A 19,078-nucleotide genomic window follows, 5' to 3' on the forward strand; every position below is an offset into this window, starting at 1 on the left:
CAGCCATATCAGGACTATACTGCCACAGTCCCATGGGAGTGGCAAAGCTTCCCGGGGTGAGGTTCACAGGAATGGCAAAACCTTTCCCGGGTCTGAGAGTAAATGCTGTGTGTCCACTATAGCTTTCTCCCTGCCGTGTGTTTCCCACCTGAAGACCCTACAGAGATTGCTCCTGCCAAGATGAACTAAACTTGTCTCCGTGCTCAATTGTATGTAATACTTCTGCCTCTTTGTTTATGTATGTAGTGACCATGCCTCCTTGTCCCACTCTATGCAATGCCCCCACCACCAAAGTCAACTATATGTAATCAGCGTGTCGAAGCTGTAGCTTCTCCATCAGGAAGCCCAGGCTTTCTGTGTGTCCACGTGCTTGTCTTTTCTTCATTCCCTCACCAGCCCAGTCGGGTCAATCCTTAGTGTCATGTAGGACACAGCACACAGGCTGATTTCCTCTCTGTTTGGTTGGGTTTTAGTAAAAATAAGTGAGAAATCTCATAGTACTGAGCCAGCTGAAGGCTACTAGGAGAATTGCCTCAATGAGGGTCCACCATTCAACAGGAATGTTTGATAGGGTTCTGTTTTGCTCTGCACTGCTACACACACTTAGGCAGCTGAAAAACTCAAGCTGAAAAACCTACAAAATACATATTTTAAGATTTTCTTACTCGTTATTATGTGCATATGCTGTTTGCTCTCAACTGGTTCCTTGCTTTTCTGTCACATCCTCCTGCTACCCGTTTGAAGCATTTTGTTCCCGGTAAACCCATCTACTTTCATTTCACACATATTCTGCTATTCTCTGCCTTAATTGTACCCTGCACAAACCAATAGCCTGCTTCTAATTTCTTAGCTTCCCCGTGTGTTCCATGTTAACAATACAAAATAAAGGATTTGAAGCTAGGTTGCTCCTATGGGGGTGGGGAAGTTGCAGTTTTTATCTTTTGGGGCCTGGATGGCCTCACTCAGTATAATTTTTCCAGCTCCATCCATTTACCTGGAAATTTTTTATTTCAATTTTTATAGCTGAGTGAGAAACATTCCATTGTGTATGCGTACGACATTTTCATTGTCCATTTCTCAGTTGGTAGGTGTCTAGATCAATTCCATTTCCCAGCTATTGTGAATAGAGTGGCAGTGGGCATGGATGTGCAAATGTCTCTGTAGTAGCATAAAATACCTCTGGAAACATTCCCGGGAGTTGCCTAGTGGATCATGTGGTAGATATATTTCCAGTTTGTGAGAAATGTCCAGACTGACTTCTGTTGTCTTTCCTGGTTTACTCTACCAACAGCAGTGTATAAGGAGTCTCCTTTCCGGATAGCCATTCCATTATTTGTTGTCATTTGCATTCCCCATGATGGTTGTTCAGACAAGAGTAATGTTCTTGTTAAATCTTAACATAGATTTAATCTGCATTTCTATGATGACCAAGGATGTTGAACACCTTAAAAAGTGTTACCTAGCCACTCTTACTCTTATTTTTGTAAAATTTCATCCTATGTCTTTTCATGACCTAGTTTTAAATTTGGTTGCTTGTTTTGTTTGTGTTCTTTGAGTCCTTTGTGTAGTCTAACATGCTAATCCTCTATCATATGCATAGTTGACACAGGTTTCTCTCCCTTCTGTGTGTTGCTTTTAATTGATTATTTCCTTTGATTTGCAGAAGCCATTTAGTTTCAAGAAATCCAGTTTGTTGATTGATCTAACTAAGTTACCAAATCTACATTCTATGTCATATCCCCTCTTCAAGGCTCAAGGATCATTACATAAGAGGGGGCAAATATTTTATAAGAGCTAGAGGTCAAGAAAGACTAGAGCAAAACCAGTTCTTCTGGACATAGCAGGAATGATGCACTCATAACTCCCAGAAGCTATGGTTACCTGTCAATATCAGTATCAAGTAGGCCAATATTCTAGAATTGAGGAGGGAAGATAAAGTGAGCCATCCATCCTAACTGAAATCTATGACATTTGATGGCTTCTCTGGGAGGGAGGGTCAGTTTTCCTTAAGGGTGTTGTCCCTGATAAATAGATCACAACCCAGTGGATGGCCCCAGACCCATGATTTCATGGGCAGCACAAAAGAGTCAGCAGGTTATGAGAAAAGTAAATAAAGAGAAAAAAATCACAGCAAATTGAAGACAGGAAGTTGGGAGGGAGTAGGGAGGTTGGGATTGATCTGGGAGGAGTTGGGAGAGGAGTAAGGGGGGTAAATATGATCAAAATATATTGCAAGATGTGGGGAATTGTTCTATTATTGTCATTTTTGGATGTGTCTTTAGTTGGTTTTGGTATCAGGTAGTAATAGCAGTGTCATCAGAAGAGTTAGGGAGCCTTCCTTCTGCTTCCATTTGTGGGATAATGTAAGCAGTATTGGTGGTTGTTCTTTCAAGTTATAGTATAGTTTTTCTGTGAATACATCTGGTCTTTGGAGTTTCAAAGTTAAGAGTCTTTTATAACTGCTTTAATCCCATTGCTTAATATGCATCTATTTATTTCACCTTGGTTGAATTTTAGAATATTGTATGAATCCTGAAATCTGTCCATTTCCTTTAAATATTTAAATTTAGTAGCATAGAGGTTTTAAAAATATGTCCCTATGATTTCCTGAATTTCATCTTTTCTACTATCTCCATTTCATTTGAATCTTAATACCTTGGGTCTTCTCCCTATTTCTTGTGTGTGTGTGTGTGTGTGTGTGTGTGTGTGTGTGTGTGTGTGTGTATGTGTGTATTTGTCTGAGAATTTGTTAACTCTGTTTATTGTTTATAAGAACCAACTCTTCATTCCATTTATTATTTGTATTTTCTTTCATTAATTTGAGCACTGATCTTGCTTAACTTTGTTTGCTTTCTGATTTTGGGGTTGTCTCTTGCTTCTCTAAGATATTACCACTCATCATTAGGCTATTAATTTGAGTTCACTCAGTTTTTTTTTAATGTAAGAATTTATCACTATAAACCTACTTGAAAGTGATCCCAAGTTTCATGCCAAAATTTTGTCTGGAGAAGTTCAATCTTAGTATCCCAGATAATTAATTGAATATTTTGTATTTTCTAATTTAAATAATTCTACTTAGAATTTCCCTGTTTAAACACTGGAAATAAATTAAAATAATTTTAAATAAAATCACTTTATTCAATTAACTCACAAGAAAAAGACATAGAAAATTTACTGAAGTCATTCAAACATTTGCTAAAATTCAAACAGTACATCCTGGTGAGCCTCTATACAGTTAGAATGAACAGCCTTTAAGATATTAATAAAGGTAATTTAACAAACACTGACAGTTGGAAATTCAAGAATTTCTAAATATTAAAATTTACCTTAAAGGGAAAGAGATAGTAAGAATAGACTTTACTGTTATATCTGAAGGGAGAATGTATCAGCATTCATTCCCCACATTCCTTCATCTCTTCCTACTCTTTATCCCGTCCTTCTCTCTCATCCTTTCCTTTCTTTAATATGTACATGATCAGTAGAATTGATTGTCTATTGCCTGATATCTGTTTCTTAAGGTTCTGAAACAGAATACCCCAGAGAGGATGGGTTAAATAGTATCAATTTATTTTTCCAGAGTTCTGAGACAAGTTGAGAGTTTCATTCTCAGACACATTGCATTTTGATCATTTTTGCATTAACATCTCTTCCTATCTCTTTTCATATCCACCCACAGCTCCCCACCTCCTTCCATATTCCTGGGTGTGGGGCCATCTACTGGAGTGTGGTCTGCTTACCAGTGTGATCTGCTTACCTTAAGGAAAACTGTTCTCTTCTTGGTAGCAAAAATCATAAGATGTTAAGATTTCACCTGTGGTGAGGGACTCATGATCTCTCTCCTTCTTTATGCTAGAACGTTTATTGGCTTACGCCTGTTCAGGCAACTACAGCTGCTGTAGGTTCATGAGAGTTGCACTCTTGTCATGTCCTTTGTTCTAGTCTTTTTGATCTCTGGTGCTTGCAGTCTTTTGCCCCCTCATATGCAGTGGTCCTGGGGCCTCGAGTAGGTAATGAGATAAGATATCGCATTTGTAGCTGATCATTCCACTGACGCTACTTCTCTATACTTTGGTAAGCTGTGACTTTCTGCATTAACCACCATCCACTTCACAAAGAACCTTCTCTGATGAGGACTGAAGGCTGCATTAATCTATGGGTAGAGAGATGTGAATGGGGGGCACATTTAGTTCAATAATAGTAGCAAGTTCATTCGTGGGTTTGTGAGTTCCCCAACCATGTGTTCCTACCTGGATTTACAAACCAGGCTTTTGTTTTCTTCTATCACGAAATCTTCAAATCCAATCATGCCGGGAGCCATGTGACTTCTTCGGAGGACAAGGCACAAGAATAGCATGAGCAAATTCTCCTTGTGGCAAGGCCCTGGAGAGGCTGACCCATTTTGGCAAGGTTAATGGATAGTTCCTTGCATAATTCTGGGCATGAACCTAGAAGCATATGTACTACCTGCTCTCCTTGTTTTCTTTATACAAGCCATATTGCTGGTAGACTTTAGTGTCACTTCCTCAGAGTTATGGATAAAATAGCTATTACAAACAGAAAATGTCCCTCAATGCCTCTCCTATTGTTGAGCCAGAAGGAATGGTGTTAAAAATACACAGTGAACCTGATTCATCCTATAAATTCTTTGATGTTTCAGGTGTGACCATGAATTCAGGCTTCTTAAGAAGAGGAAGTTGTCTTTCCAATGCACCCTGTGACTATCTTGAACAGTCACAGTAATTCATGACAATATTACAAATTTGCATAATTGTTCTGGGGAGAATGATTTTAACCACAAGAGTCTAGGAGAAATGCTAATAAGTAGATGGTATCAAGAGTTAATGAGAACAGTCCAGGAATAGGGAATGAAGTAGAATCATAGACACACACAATGCACTCATTTCTCATAGCTGCACCAATACTGTAGGAAGTTGAGAGGAGAAGGACATGAAAGCAAGGGTTAACAGTGCCAATTACTAAGAGTAAGTTTCCAAGACATGATGCCTAAAGGAAAAATGGAAAAACCTGGAAGAGATAGAGTACAGAATGAAGAATGATTCGATGCAGCCTTGGCTGGTGAGTTGACTGTGAGAACATAGATCTTACCAGAAGTAAATGTTAACCACTAGAGGCAAATCTCTCCTTCACTTTGCATGATACTGTAACTGCAAATGCTGCCATATGGGCACACTGTCCTACATATAGGTGTGCCTAGTTGGAAAATTTCCTTTGTCACTTGCAACACTGCTTATGTGTCTAATATTAGAGCTATTAATCAAGTAGGTAGGTCAGTGCCCTCCAGCCCCTGCACAGTGCTTGAGGTGAGTCAGGGCTCTGCTCTGGGCCCCAACTCCCCACATATCCCTGCTTCTGTCTCCTGGGCTTGCTCTGTGCCTAGAGAGGACCCGCCCCACTGGAAAGGTTCACTCTGAGTCTAGCCACACCTCAGCCTTCAGTTCCATCCAGCCCCTGCTCTGTGCTTGAGTCTTCAGTCCCCTCCGGTCTCTGACTGTGCTTGAGAGTTTCTCAGACCCACCTGCACCCACCATGTGACCCATTGGAGTAGCAGACCTGCTTGAATGCACTGGAAGAGATCCTTAGACCCAAACACACCAGGAGAGGAAGAGAACCCCACGAGCTCCCACTGAAAGAAGCATGGGAAGACACAGTTAACAACAGAAAAACCAGTATGACACCACCAGAGTCTAGAAACTCTACATCAGCAAGACCTGAACACCCCAACACAGATGAAACAGAAAAGAATGACCTTCAAAACAACCTCATGAAAATGATAGAGACTCTTAAAGAGGATATGAAAAAAATTCCTTAAAGAAATAGAAGAAAAAACAAGCCAAAAATTGCAATAAATCAACAAATCTCTAAAAGAAAGCCAAGAAAAAACAATAAAACAGATGTAGGAAACAATTCAAACAGTTCAAGAACTGAAAACTTAAATGGAGACAATAAAAAAAAAACACAAACTGAGGTAATTCTGGAAATAGAAAAACTGAAAAAACAACCAGGAACTATAGATGCAAGAAAAACTAACAGAACCCAAGAGATGGAAGACAGAATTTCATGCAATGAAGATAAACTAGAGCAAATAGTTTCCCCCCAGACAAAAGAAAGTCAGATCCAACAAATCCTTTACACAAAATATCCAGGAAACATAGGATACTGTGAAAAGACCAAACCTAAGAATAATAGGTATAGAAGAAGGCAAAGAGGCCCAGCTCAATGGTGCAGAAAACATATTCAACAAAATTACAGAAGAAAACTTTCCCAACCTGAAGAAGGAGATGGCTCTGAAAGTACAAGACGCTTACCGAACACCAAATAGACTGGACCCCCCCCCAAAAAATCCCCTCGCCACATAATAATCAAAACACCAAACATAAAGAATAAAGAAAGAATGTTAAGAGCAGCAAAGGCAAAAGGCCAAGTAACATATAAAGTCAAACCCATAAGAATTACACCTGACTTCTCCATGGAAACCATGAAAGCCAGAAGGTCCTGGATAGATGTTCTACAAACACTAAGAGACTACAGATTCTAGCCCAGACTACTATTTTCAGCAAAACTCTCAATCACTATAGATGGAGAAAACAAGATATTCCATGACAAAACCAGATTTACATAATTCGAATCCACAAATCCAGCTCTATAGAATGTTCTAGAAGGAAAACTTCAACCCAAGGAAGTTAACTTAATTCAAAATAACATGGGCAATAGATAATCTTACTTTACCAGAAGTCATAAATAGGGCAAAATCTCACACACAAAACCACCATCAAAAATAGATCCAAGGCAAACAAGAATCAACAATCAATGGTCATTAATATCCCTGAATATCAATGGTATTAACTCACATATAAAAAGATACAGGCCGACAGAATGGATAAGAAGACAGAATTCATCCTTCTGATGCATACAAGAAACACACCTCAATTTCAAAGACATGTTACCTCAAGGTTGAGAGTTTGGAAAAGATTATCCAATCAAATGGTCGTAAAAAGCAAGCAGTTATAGCTATCATAATATCTAACAAATTAGACTTCAAACTAAAACTAATCAAAAGACATGAACAAGGTCATTTCATATTTATCATAGGAAAAATCCATCAGGATAAAGTCTCAATTGTGAACATCTATGCCCCAAATACAAAGGCATCCACGTTCGTAAAAGAAACATTACTAGAACTCAAATTACACATTAAACCCCACACACTTATAGTGGGAGACTTCAACACCCCACTCTCACCACTGGACAGGCTCACCAGACAGAAACTTAACAAAGAAACAATGGAACTAACAGACGTTATGACCCGATTGGGTTTAACAGACATCTATAGAACATTCCATCCAAAAAAATATACCTTCTTCTCAGCACCACATGGAACAATCTCTAAAATCGACCACATACTTGGCAATAAAGCAAACGTCAACAGATACAAAAAATTGGAATAACCCTCTGTATCTTGTCAGACCACTACAGCTTAAAATAGAATTCAATATCAACACAAATTGCAGAAACCCCACAAAATCATGGAAATTGAACAATGCTCAATTGCATCATCCCTGGGTAAAGGAAGAAATAAGAAAGAAATCAAAGACTTCCTAGAAGTCAATGAAAATGAAGGCACAACATACCCAAACCTATGGAATACTCTGAAAGCAGTTCTAAGAGGAAAGTTCATAGCACTAAGTGCCCACATGAAGAAACTGGAGAATTGCCACACTAGAGCATCAATAGAACATCTGAAATCTCTGAAACAATAAGAAACAAACTCACCCAGGAGGAATAGATGCCAGGAATAATCAAATTGAGAGCTGAAATCAATAAAGTTGAAACAAAGAGAACAATACAAAGAATCAATGAAACAAAGAGTTGGCTCTTTGAGAAATTCAACAAGATAGACAATCCTTTATCCAACCTAACCAAAGACAGAGAGAGAACATGCTAATTAACAAAATCAGAAATGAAAAAGGGGACATAACAACAGACACTTGGAAAATTAAAGGAAATTGATGATTTTCTGGATAAATATCATTTAATGAAATTAAATCAAGGACAGATAAGCAATTTAAGTAGATTTCTAACCCCTAAAGAAACAGAAGCAGCCATAAAAAGCCTTCCAACCAAAAAAAGTTCAGGGCCAGATGGTTTCAATGCAGAATTCTTCCAAAAATTCAAGGAAGAGCTAATACCTATACTCTTCAAATTGTTCCACACAATGGAAGCAGAAGGATCACTGTCAAACTCTTTTTACGAGGCTACAATTACCTTAGTACCCAAACCACACAAAGACACAACCAAGATAGGGAATTACAAATCAATCTCCCTCATGAACATCAATGCAAAAATACTCAAAAAATACTCACAAATCAAATTCAAGAACACATCAGAAAAAAATTATACACCATTATCAAGTAGGCTTCAACCCAGGGATGCAGGGATCATTCAACATACGAAAATCCATCAATATATATAAACAATCTAAAAAAGAAAAAACACATGATCATCTCACTTGACACTGAAAAAGCCTTTGACAAAATCCAACACCCCTTCATGATAATGGTTTTGGAGAGATTAGGAATAAGAGGAACCTACCAAAATATAATAAAAGCAATATACAGCTAACTGACAGCCAACATCAAACTAAATGGCGAGAAACTCAAGGCGATTCCCCTAAAATCAGGAACATGACAAGGAGGTCCACTCTCTCTACATCTCTTCAATATTTTAGTTGAAGTTCTTGCTGGAGCAATAAGGCAAGAAAAGGAGATCAAGGGGATACAAATTGGAAAGGAAGAAGTCAAACTTTCACTATTTGCAGATGATATGATAGTCTATGTAAGTGACCCAAAGAATTCTACCAGGGAACCACTAGATGGGACAAACACCAAAGTGGCAGGATACAAAATTAACTAAAATAAATCAGTAGCCCTACTATATATAGACAATAAAGGGGATGAGAAAGAAATCAGAGAAACATCAACCTTTACAATAGCCACAAACAACATAAAATATCTTGGGATAACTCTAACAGGTGAAAGACCTGTATAACAAGAACTATGAGTCTTTAAAGAAAGAAATTAAAGAAGATACCAGAAAATGGAAAGATTTCCCATCCTCTTGGGGAGGTAGGATCAACATAGTAAAAATGGCAATTTTTAATATCATTTTTATTTTAATTTATTTTATTTTATTTTATTTTCCAGTTTAAATTTAGATAAGAAACAAGGTTGCTTCACAAGATCCAGCAATTCCACTCTTAGGCATATTCCCAAAAGATGTACACTCATACAATAAAGACATCTGCTCAACTATGTTCGTAGTAGCATTATTTGTAATAGCCAGAAGCTGGAAGCAACCTAGATGCCCCTCAACTGAAGAGTGGATAGAGAAAATGTGGCACATCTACACAATGGAGTACTACTTAGCAGAAAAAAACAATGGAATCTTGAAATTTGTAGGCAAATGGATGGCGCTAGAAGAAACCATCCTGCATGAGGTAATCCAGTCACAAAAAGACAAACATGATATGTACTTACTCATATATGGATTTTAGACATGGAGCAGGTGATTGCCAGCCTACAGTTCCACTGCCAGAGAGTCTGGGAAGCAGGGAGATCCCTAAAAGAGATATGCATGGTAACCTGGAGAAGGATTATGGGAGGAGATCTCTTAATTGGATTGGGTGCAGTGGGGAGGGGCGGGGAGAAGGAGATGGGAGAAAGAGAGGGGGAGAAGAGGAGAAGAGAGGAGGACACTGGGGAGAAGGAATAGAGGAAAGGAGAAAAGGATGAGAGATGCCATAATAGAGGGAGCCATTATAAGTTGGAGAAGAGATCTGGCGCTAGTGAGATCTTCACAGATCTACAAGAATGTCACCAACTGGCATTAAGGCTACTTTGAATTCCCTCCCCTGATGATGAGATTGATGACTACCTTATATGCCATCCTAGAACCTTCATCTAGTGGAGGCGGGGGCAGACACAGCTAAGAACCTAGCTGCACCCCTGAAACCCAGTTGCTGAGAGGAGTGATTAGCAAAGGAATCACGACCAGGCTGGCGAGGCCCACAGAGGCAGCTGACCTAAACAAGGCAGAAGGCATGGACCCCAGACTGATGCTTGAGAGGTCAGCTTGGGACTGATCCAGACAACCCCCATCCCGCAACCTGGGTGTCAGAGAAGAGGCCTCAGCAATTTCTGGGAACTTGGAGAGTTATCAGTGTTTATTCTTGGCATGCAAATTGACTCTGGGAGCCCATTCCATATGGAGGGATGCTATCTCAGCCTGGACACATGGGAGGGGACCTTGGCCCTGCCCGGGATGATATGACACACTCTGAACATCCCTCATGGAAGCCCTTACACTCCCTGGGGGAGTGGAGGGGGGATGAAGCGGTGTGGGGGGCTGGGAGAACTGGGGGCCGGGGGGAGGAGGGGAGGGAGAGGGAATTGAATATCATGTGTAAAAAGTTAATTAAAAAAAAGAAAAAAATCAAGTAGGTAAGCTGGGAGATAGAAGAGGAATGAGGAAAAGGAGCAAACTGGCAATCATTGTAGCCATTTACAAGGAAAAATTTGCTTTTAAAACTAGTCATACAAATTATTGAAATAGTATAAATAAAACTGGCCCAGGCTATTAGGGGTACTTGTTTGAAACAGGTGGTCATAGTTTCTTCCATGCATCAACTTCACATGTCCGTTCTAGTTCGTCGGAGGTATCTGGATTTAGGCTTCCAACACAATCACCATATAGTCAATTATCCTCATATTATTTTTCCTACTATTGCACGCATGGGCATAGCTTGTCATGCCAGTCATTAATGCTTTTCAACAGGCTTCACAGCTGGAGAAGACCCTGATTACTCTCCCTAACCCCACTGTGTCACATTTTTTTATCAGTTTTATTTCTCATAGATACATCCTGAAATTTCCATAATTTTATCTATAGCTGAGAGCCCTAAATTAGTTTCAAGACCAATAAAAATTGACTTTTAGGCCTTTTCATTTAACTGTGGCATTGACTTTTCCATTGCAGTGGACTCAAATTGAACACCAGCATCTCTCTTGTCTTTGCTTTTCCATCTAGGCATTTCCATTTTACCTGCTCACCCACTCATCTCTTACTCAGGTGCCCGTTTCTTTGAGTCTTTCCTCTTTTCCTATACCTACTCTACTATGCTTTGTCAATCCAAAATTGTAGTTTTCTTGTCACATTTTACATCTGAAATTGTGAGTTTTCATATGTGCCATGGTTTATTTTCTGGCAGGATTTGCTTCCCTAGTATATAAAATAACAATATTAAATCAATACTTTAGAATCCATGAAATGCAATGTTGTCACATTAAGCCATTGTTTAAATTTCTATTTGTGAACTATGCCCACTTCTCCTTATTTCTCTGTCATTTCTCAGAGCCATAATGTCATCGTTTCAACAGCAGATCATTTTAAGCGTGCTACAGTATTTTCTTTTGATTCTAATATTGGTGTCACAAACTGCGTGGGCTGTCTTCCAGTCTCAGTTCTTTATACTGTAGCCAACATGACCTGTCAAGTGAAAATAAGAGTTGATTTTATGCATGTTTAGTAGACCTTAACCACTTTCTGTTGCCTATAGACTAAGACACACTGGTGTTCATCATGTGCTTGTATGTCAATGTTACTCAATTCTCCATTCTCTCAGGATCTCCCCAACACACTATTCTGTCATGATATATAGATCTAGATTCCTTACAATGTTTAGAAAGGGCTTTGTCCAGCAGCAGCCACCTCCCAGTTTTGACTCTACATGTTAGTATTGCCAAGAATTTCCTTTGACCTCCCCAAGTCTGGGTTAAAGATACTTGAACAACATTGTGAGATTTGCCACTCAGCATTCACCTCTGGATTGCTTATTTTTCTCTGTAGAACAAGATAAATTATATATGTATTAGCATGATTTGTGTTTCTTCTGCTTCATTTCCCTTCTCTCAGTAAGAAAGGTGTAGTTTTTCCCTTGGGATATTTGTGTGGTACTAAAAGAGGATCACATTTACAAAACAAATTTACTGAAAAGATTAAGACAGCAATACCTGTAGGACAGGTTTGGAAATGAAAGAAATTTCCCTGGGTTGTTGCCATAAGTACTAGTTCATATTCTCTGTAAACATTTAAGGAAAGTACTAAGAGGGTGGCTGGCAGTGATGTACCGTGGGAAGCTGTATCCTAGACTCAGGCTCCCTAGCATCCTCTAGGGTTCTATGGCCCTAAGGATGATAGTTAAGAGTGTTTGTCCAGTGGGGTGGGAGACCACATGGACTGAAACAGTGAAGTATAATAGTACCCAGGGCAGAAACCTATGGAGGTGAGGTAAAGTGCTGGATGACAGTGTGACTAATATTGTGTTTCTTGCCAGACTGATGAGGCATGAAACCTGACACACATTTTAGGCCGTTTTAACTGAAGTTAAGAAATACTGTATATTTCGATTGGCTGCATTTGTGGACTACTCTCAAGTTCAAAGCATGTTGTCATTGAATACAAAGCATCTTTTCTCTTTCATCCTGAAAGCTTTATTCTTTCCCCACTCCTCCTTTTCCTCCCTCCTGACCTTCCTTTCTTCTCATCTCAAAGGATTTAATAATCCCTAATCTCTGAGTTGCAAATACTTTAAAAGATGAAAAAGACAGGGTAAACTGTTCTCTCATTCTCTATTACCAGATTGAATTTTAGAACACAAACAGGGACATTAGAGGTAGAAACAAAATATTTGAGTAAGCTTGTAGCTTAGTTAAAATCACACTACTAAAATTGGGGTCCTGCTTTTATTATGGTGCTGAGGCCATATAACTTGTTTATATTTTCTTTGAAAATTTCTTTGATAGACATTTATATTTCTGTACAGATATATGTATTTAGATTTTTTATTTTGTTTCAAACTACAGATTTATTGATATATATAGTTCACATATTATGAAACTCAGTATATTCAAATTTACAATTCAGAATTGAGCAACCATCAGAAGGTTCAGTTTCTGAACATTTCACCACTCCATCTAAAATTTCTTTGTTTACAGAAATTATTCCTCATCATGCTTTTAACACCTCAAGTCCATGACAACCCATAATCTACTTTTTTTCTCAGTGGATTTATCTGCCTTATACAGCTCTCAAAATGACATTGTACAGGATGCCATTTTGTGATTGTTTTCTTTTACTTAGAATAATGTTTTCAAGGGTCGTTAATGTTATTGTTTATGTATATACTTGTTTGTTTAATGTTACATTGTACAGACAAGGTAGATGTATTTATTATTCATGATTTGATAGACATTGATTTAGTTTCATATTTTGTCTTTCTAGCCAATTGTATATCTACCTGGAAGTAGAATTACAAGCTATTATTATTAATTCTAAATCTCTACTTAACATATTAAGAGGAACTGCCAAGATCTTCTCCAAAATGACTCAGGCATTTCACATTTACATCAGGAATATGAGGACTCAAATTGTTATGCATCTTTCTAAGCACATTTTATTTTCTACTTTTAAATTTGTATAGGCCTTAGTATCAAATACTATCTCCTGTGAATTTGGTCACTTATCATTTTATGACTAATATTGGTTATCCTTTTAAGAGTCACAACCATTTGGACAGTCACAGTTTATAGGTTTGGGGGTTATGACTATTTAAAGTCTTTGTCCATTTTATAATTTAATTAACTATGTTGTGTATTTATTGAGTTGTAAATTTATTTTTAGGAAGCAATTTATTATCTGATTCTTGATTTTCAAATATATCCTTCCATTCCTTGAATCTTGTTTTGACCTCATGATATTGTCTTTTGAGGAACAAAAGCTTTTAATTTGGATGACATCCAATTTGCTAACTTTTTGATGTTTTCTAAAACATGAATTGTTTTTATGTGTGCCTGTGCATGAGTGTATGTGTTGGAGTGCATGCCATGTCGTGTGACTCTATCTAGGTTAGAGGACACCTTTGTGTAGTCATTTCACTCCTTGCACTTTTCATGGATGCCAAGACTCAATATTTAGATTATTGGCCTGTGTCAGGTTTGGGAAGCTAATGTTTAATCCCAGCGATAGACATGTCATTTTAACAGGTTTATATTCTCATTTAACTTAAATTAATGGGTCACTTCTAATAATTTTTATGTCATACCCATAGGCATCTAGTTTTATTATTTAGTATTGGCTATAGGATTGCCTCAACCTAATTCATTGAAATATCTACCACATTTGTATTTGTTTCTGTTAAAGATGATTTAAAAATCAAAAAGGAAAAAGAAATTATATTAGCTTGTGGTGCTCCCTTTCAATGCCTGCATTCTGAGAAGCTATTCCTCCATTGGTACTAAGGAACCCAGTGTCTTGAAACTGTGTCCTGTGTGCAGCTACAGATACTTCTATCAGCAGGTTTGTCACAGAGGCAGGTGTCTATTTCTTCAGTGTGAGCATCTTTGCTCAGTGTCCACTAGAGTATCCCTTAGATCACAGTGGTTGGGAAAAAACTTCAATTCTACACAGAAATGCAATCTAAACTTGTTAACTTTCTGAGATTTTGGCTTCGTTCTCAGAGTTCTGCAAAACAATATTCTAATTTCTACCCCGTTTGCTATTGTCATATCTAAGCCTACAGTGATAACACATTGCCCTAGGCTAAGATTTTCTTCACATAATATCTACAGAGTCCTTTCAATAAATTCCCCATTAAAAAAACCAATATTCTAAACCCATCATAGTCAAAGTTATCTTATAAATTCACAAGGACATACCACTTTACATTAGTCATATTTTTGGTTTTCTTTAATTATAAGTATATTTTTTGTGTTTTGTGCTAAAGTTGTGCTGATACCAAACCTCAACTCTTTTCCTGGAAACCATGAGGCATGCTGGGAACTGATGTTGAGTAAAATAAATATGATCATGTATCTCAAGATTTTTTGTCAAATATTTACTTTTCCAGGGTTAGTTACTTTATTTTACCAGGAATAGGATGATTCGTATATTTAAATAAATATTTCAATTAGTTAGTAGATTAAACAGTTACCACTCCTGTGTCTCCTACTCATGGCTGTGCTCTTAACATTGAGGTCTGCTATTAAAAGTAAAGTTGCATTGCTGAAAACAGGTTTTGCTGAATATTTTTTTTTGTTTTTTGAGACAGGGTTTCTGCATTGTTTTGGAGGCTGTCCTGGAACTCTCTCTGTAGACCAGGCTGGCCTCAACCTCACAGAGATCAACTGCCTCTGCCTCCTGAGTGCTGGGATTAAAGGAGTGTACCACCAATGCCTGGCTTGCTGAATAAGTTTATGTCAACTTGATACAAGATAGAGTTTTCTGAAAAGAAGGAGCATCAATTAAGAAGATGCCTCCATAAGATCTGGCTGTAGGCCATTTTCCTAATTAGTGATTGATGGAGGAGGATCTAATCCACTATGGATGGTGCCATTCCTGGACTGGTGGTCCTGGGTTCTATAAGCAAGCAGGCTGAGCAAGTCATGGTAAGCAAGCTAGTAAGTAGCACCCTTTCATCATTTGCGTGTCAGCTTCTGCCTTCTGGTTTCTGCCCTGTTTTAGTTCTTGTCCTGACTTCATCTCATGGTGAATAGAGATATGGAAGTGCAAGCCAAAAACACTTTTTCTCCCCATATTGTTTTGGTCATGATGTTTTATTAAAGCAATAGGAACACCAACTAAGGCAGCTTTATCATTTTTTTTCTGTGTGCCAAATTTAAATAATATTATTAAGCAGTATTTTAAACTTTTATAATAGATTTAGATTTTACAATAGTCTTTTTAAACTTCAAAGCTAAGGTTTTTCTTATAAGAGAACAGAAAATCAAATACAGCTCTGATACATCTATATATGACCATTCAGTTACTGGATGTGTAGCTATGGTTAATAACTTGGAGAATATGTGCCCATTAAAGACGCAATCATATGACAAAGGAAATTGGTTGAATTAAAGACATAAAATGCCATCCAAGCCAGTTATTTTACTTTTACAAAGTTCCCAAAGTGTTTGATTTTTAAGTGCTGTGAGTTTGGGGACAAGCAATATGTTCATTCAGCAGATATAGTCATTTATTGAGGAGCCCAAGAACCAGAGATGAGTTACCATATACTACATGGCAGAAGAGAAATAATGGCTGCAGTTGCCCTCACAAGTCTACCTCTACCCCCACCCAATGAATAAATATATGTTTTTCTTATGTGAGCTTTTTCTGGATTTGGTAGAAATTTTTACTTCCTGGGCATAGAAAAACTAGATAATCTCCCAGGGCCCCACATGAACCACAAGGTTCATTTTTTTTCTTCCACTATGGATAGGCAAATCTATTTCTTCCTGCTAATGATGATTTTATTTTAATCTTCTTCATTATTTATTAGCTAACACATGAGAAGAAGTAAATAGTTCATCCCCCCTGGACCACTGTTTATAGTCCCGTGAAGAACTACTTCTATGAAGATAAAGACACATATCAACCAGAAGATCACAAGGCTGTAGTGAGACAAACTAAAAAGATCTGATTTGATAATCTCCTTGTGAAGTGAGACATGGTCTTTGCATTTAGATGCTTTGCAAGCTGTTTTAGTTAGCTTTTTGTTTGCTCCATTCTACCTATTATTTAAAAAATGTATTCGTTTTTGCAACAGTAATTACATCAATCATAAAGCCAATAAACCCTGAGAACATTTTACTTTTGTTTTACTTTCTTTCCTCCTCTCCCTCTCTATTCTATTCCTTCCTCATCTCCAGTTAAGGCCCACCCCTATTCTCCCCTTACTCCCTTCATAGCACCTATATCTATTATTCCCCTTTCTCTAAAGTTCCATGTGTCCTCATTTCTACTTTCATGGTTTCTGTGGTTACTTAAGGTAATATACTCAAACCTAAATATTTGAAGTTAAGATCCATAAACTACATATCTCAATCCAATAAATATTAAATGCTGCATGGATTTCTAGAATTTGTGTCACAAATGAATTTAGTTCTATATTAATATAAGTTTTAAGCATATATCAATAACATGGGTTATGGGTTTGCACATTTTGAAAATAAACTTGCTGTCAAGCACCTTTATGTACACAGCTCTGTAATGGTAAGTATATCCACCTTGTTCCACATGCAGACTCCAGAACTTTCCAGCCACGGGGATTCTCGAAAGGTCTTTTTAAGTGTCTATGGATGATAGAAGACCTGTGATTACTCACCACTAAAGAGTCAATTTTTAAATTCTATTTGAGATTTGTGCTATGAAAATAATTATAATTTCAAAAATAACTGAGAAAGTCAGAGGCATGTTTCAAGAAAATTCATACACCCCCCATTACAAAAGCTCAAGTAACTTGGATTTCTCTTTGTGCAAAGGAACTAATGATTTTCTAATTTTATGAGTTTCTGACATTTTTATGTGGGTTGTCATAAGGTTGTCAGAGACCTAAATTTACTGAACCCAGAAGAAATTCTAATGAAAAAGTGACAGATTTGTGAAAGCATAATCATAACGAGTCATTATTTTATATTCGTAAATCTACATTTCTATAGAACATGAATTTTTAATTATACATAGACTTTCTCAAAGGAGACTTTAGTGCAGTCGGTTGTGGGCACAGAGCTGTCTACACGAAGGAAGCAATAAGAAATATCTATAGAAATAAATAGAAGAAGCAGCTTATTAAAAACAGAAAGATGATAATCTTCCTGTGAAGAATAAAATTGAAAAGGAGGTGTAGGCCCCCAGAAAACATGACAAGAGTGTATGCAGCCTGTTTTAGCTTCATTAAGTCCAGGAATCCAAAACATTAGTTACTACAAAACTGGAAAGAGCCATGGAAATCTGTGTTGACCACCTTTAAGGCTTGAGTTTGAGATGGTAGGGTTATAAGAGAGGACTTTATGCAATTTATTTCTTTTATCTTTAATATTTCTATTCTTTATATTTTTTGTTACTGTTTGCTTGGTCTTTGTTTGTTTGTGTAAGGGCCATCTGTAACGCGGCCTGGAACTGCCTATGTAGCTCAGGGTTAAGTCCTTGATGCTCCTGCCTCTGCCTCCTGCTGGGATTACACAGGTTACATCTCACCAGCTCCAGCTTCGGTTGTAAATACAACATGTTATTAGCAATTTTAGTGATTGGCTAGAAGATGAAGACCCACTCAGAGAGGACCCTGTAGGCAGCTCTGGCATCACAGCAGCTGAAATAAAGTTAAAATGTAATCAGAAGGAAAGGAACTACTCAAACTCTGAACCAGGGTGGTTGGCCCACTGCAATATCCACCACATATGTGATCTGCTGGAGCATTTGAGGGGACAAGACTTCCAGACCCAAAGCTGCAGATCCAAAGCATCAGGATTTCCACAACACAGGGCAGCAGCAGGATAATCAAGAGGAGTCCCATTGAGGACCCAGCATTGATAGTATGGGATAAACTCAAGGCCTTCAGCCAGACCAATGACCCTTTGCCACGAACACCTGCAAATGAAGATGCATGGATAAAAGGGTTTACTATGGCACACTTCAGCTTCCACGAAGAGAGTCTCCCGATTCCTCCCTCAGTTTTTTCTTTTCTTTTTTCTCTTAGACTTTATGGGGAGGGGGCCTTTAAGGCCAGAGGGCAGATGCACAGGCATGGGAAATGAATGGGACTGAGATGCACGATGTAAAACACACAAAACAAAATAAAAAGAAAGTGGAAAAAAGAAGAAAAGGATAAAAAGTAGAGCAAAGATTAAGTACACCTTAAAGAGATAAAAATAGAACTTAATCATTTCACGAGGAACGTAGGAGGAAGAATTTGGGATAATCTCTGGGTTGCTAGGGTCCTGAGACACCTTGAAGAGTCTGTATGTAACATGGGTGATCAAAGGATGAAATGAACTGCTTATGCCAATCTCTCAGGGAAATCTCGACTATATCCCACTATACACCTAGGACAGACAAAACTCAATTCTCTTTAGGTTTTCTTTCTGAAAAAAATTATAAAGAACATTGAGAAAGTCAGTGCAACTTTGCACATTTTGTTTCCAGACACTGTCTGAGTAAAGAAAACAAAGTA

This window comes from Mesocricetus auratus, unplaced genomic scaffold, assembly GCF_017639785.1.
Source record: "Mesocricetus auratus isolate SY011 unplaced genomic scaffold, BCM_Maur_2.0 Super-Scaffold_100026, whole genome shotgun sequence".
In the NCBI taxonomy this organism is placed as follows: Eukaryota; Metazoa; Chordata; class Mammalia; order Rodentia; family Cricetidae; genus Mesocricetus; species Mesocricetus auratus.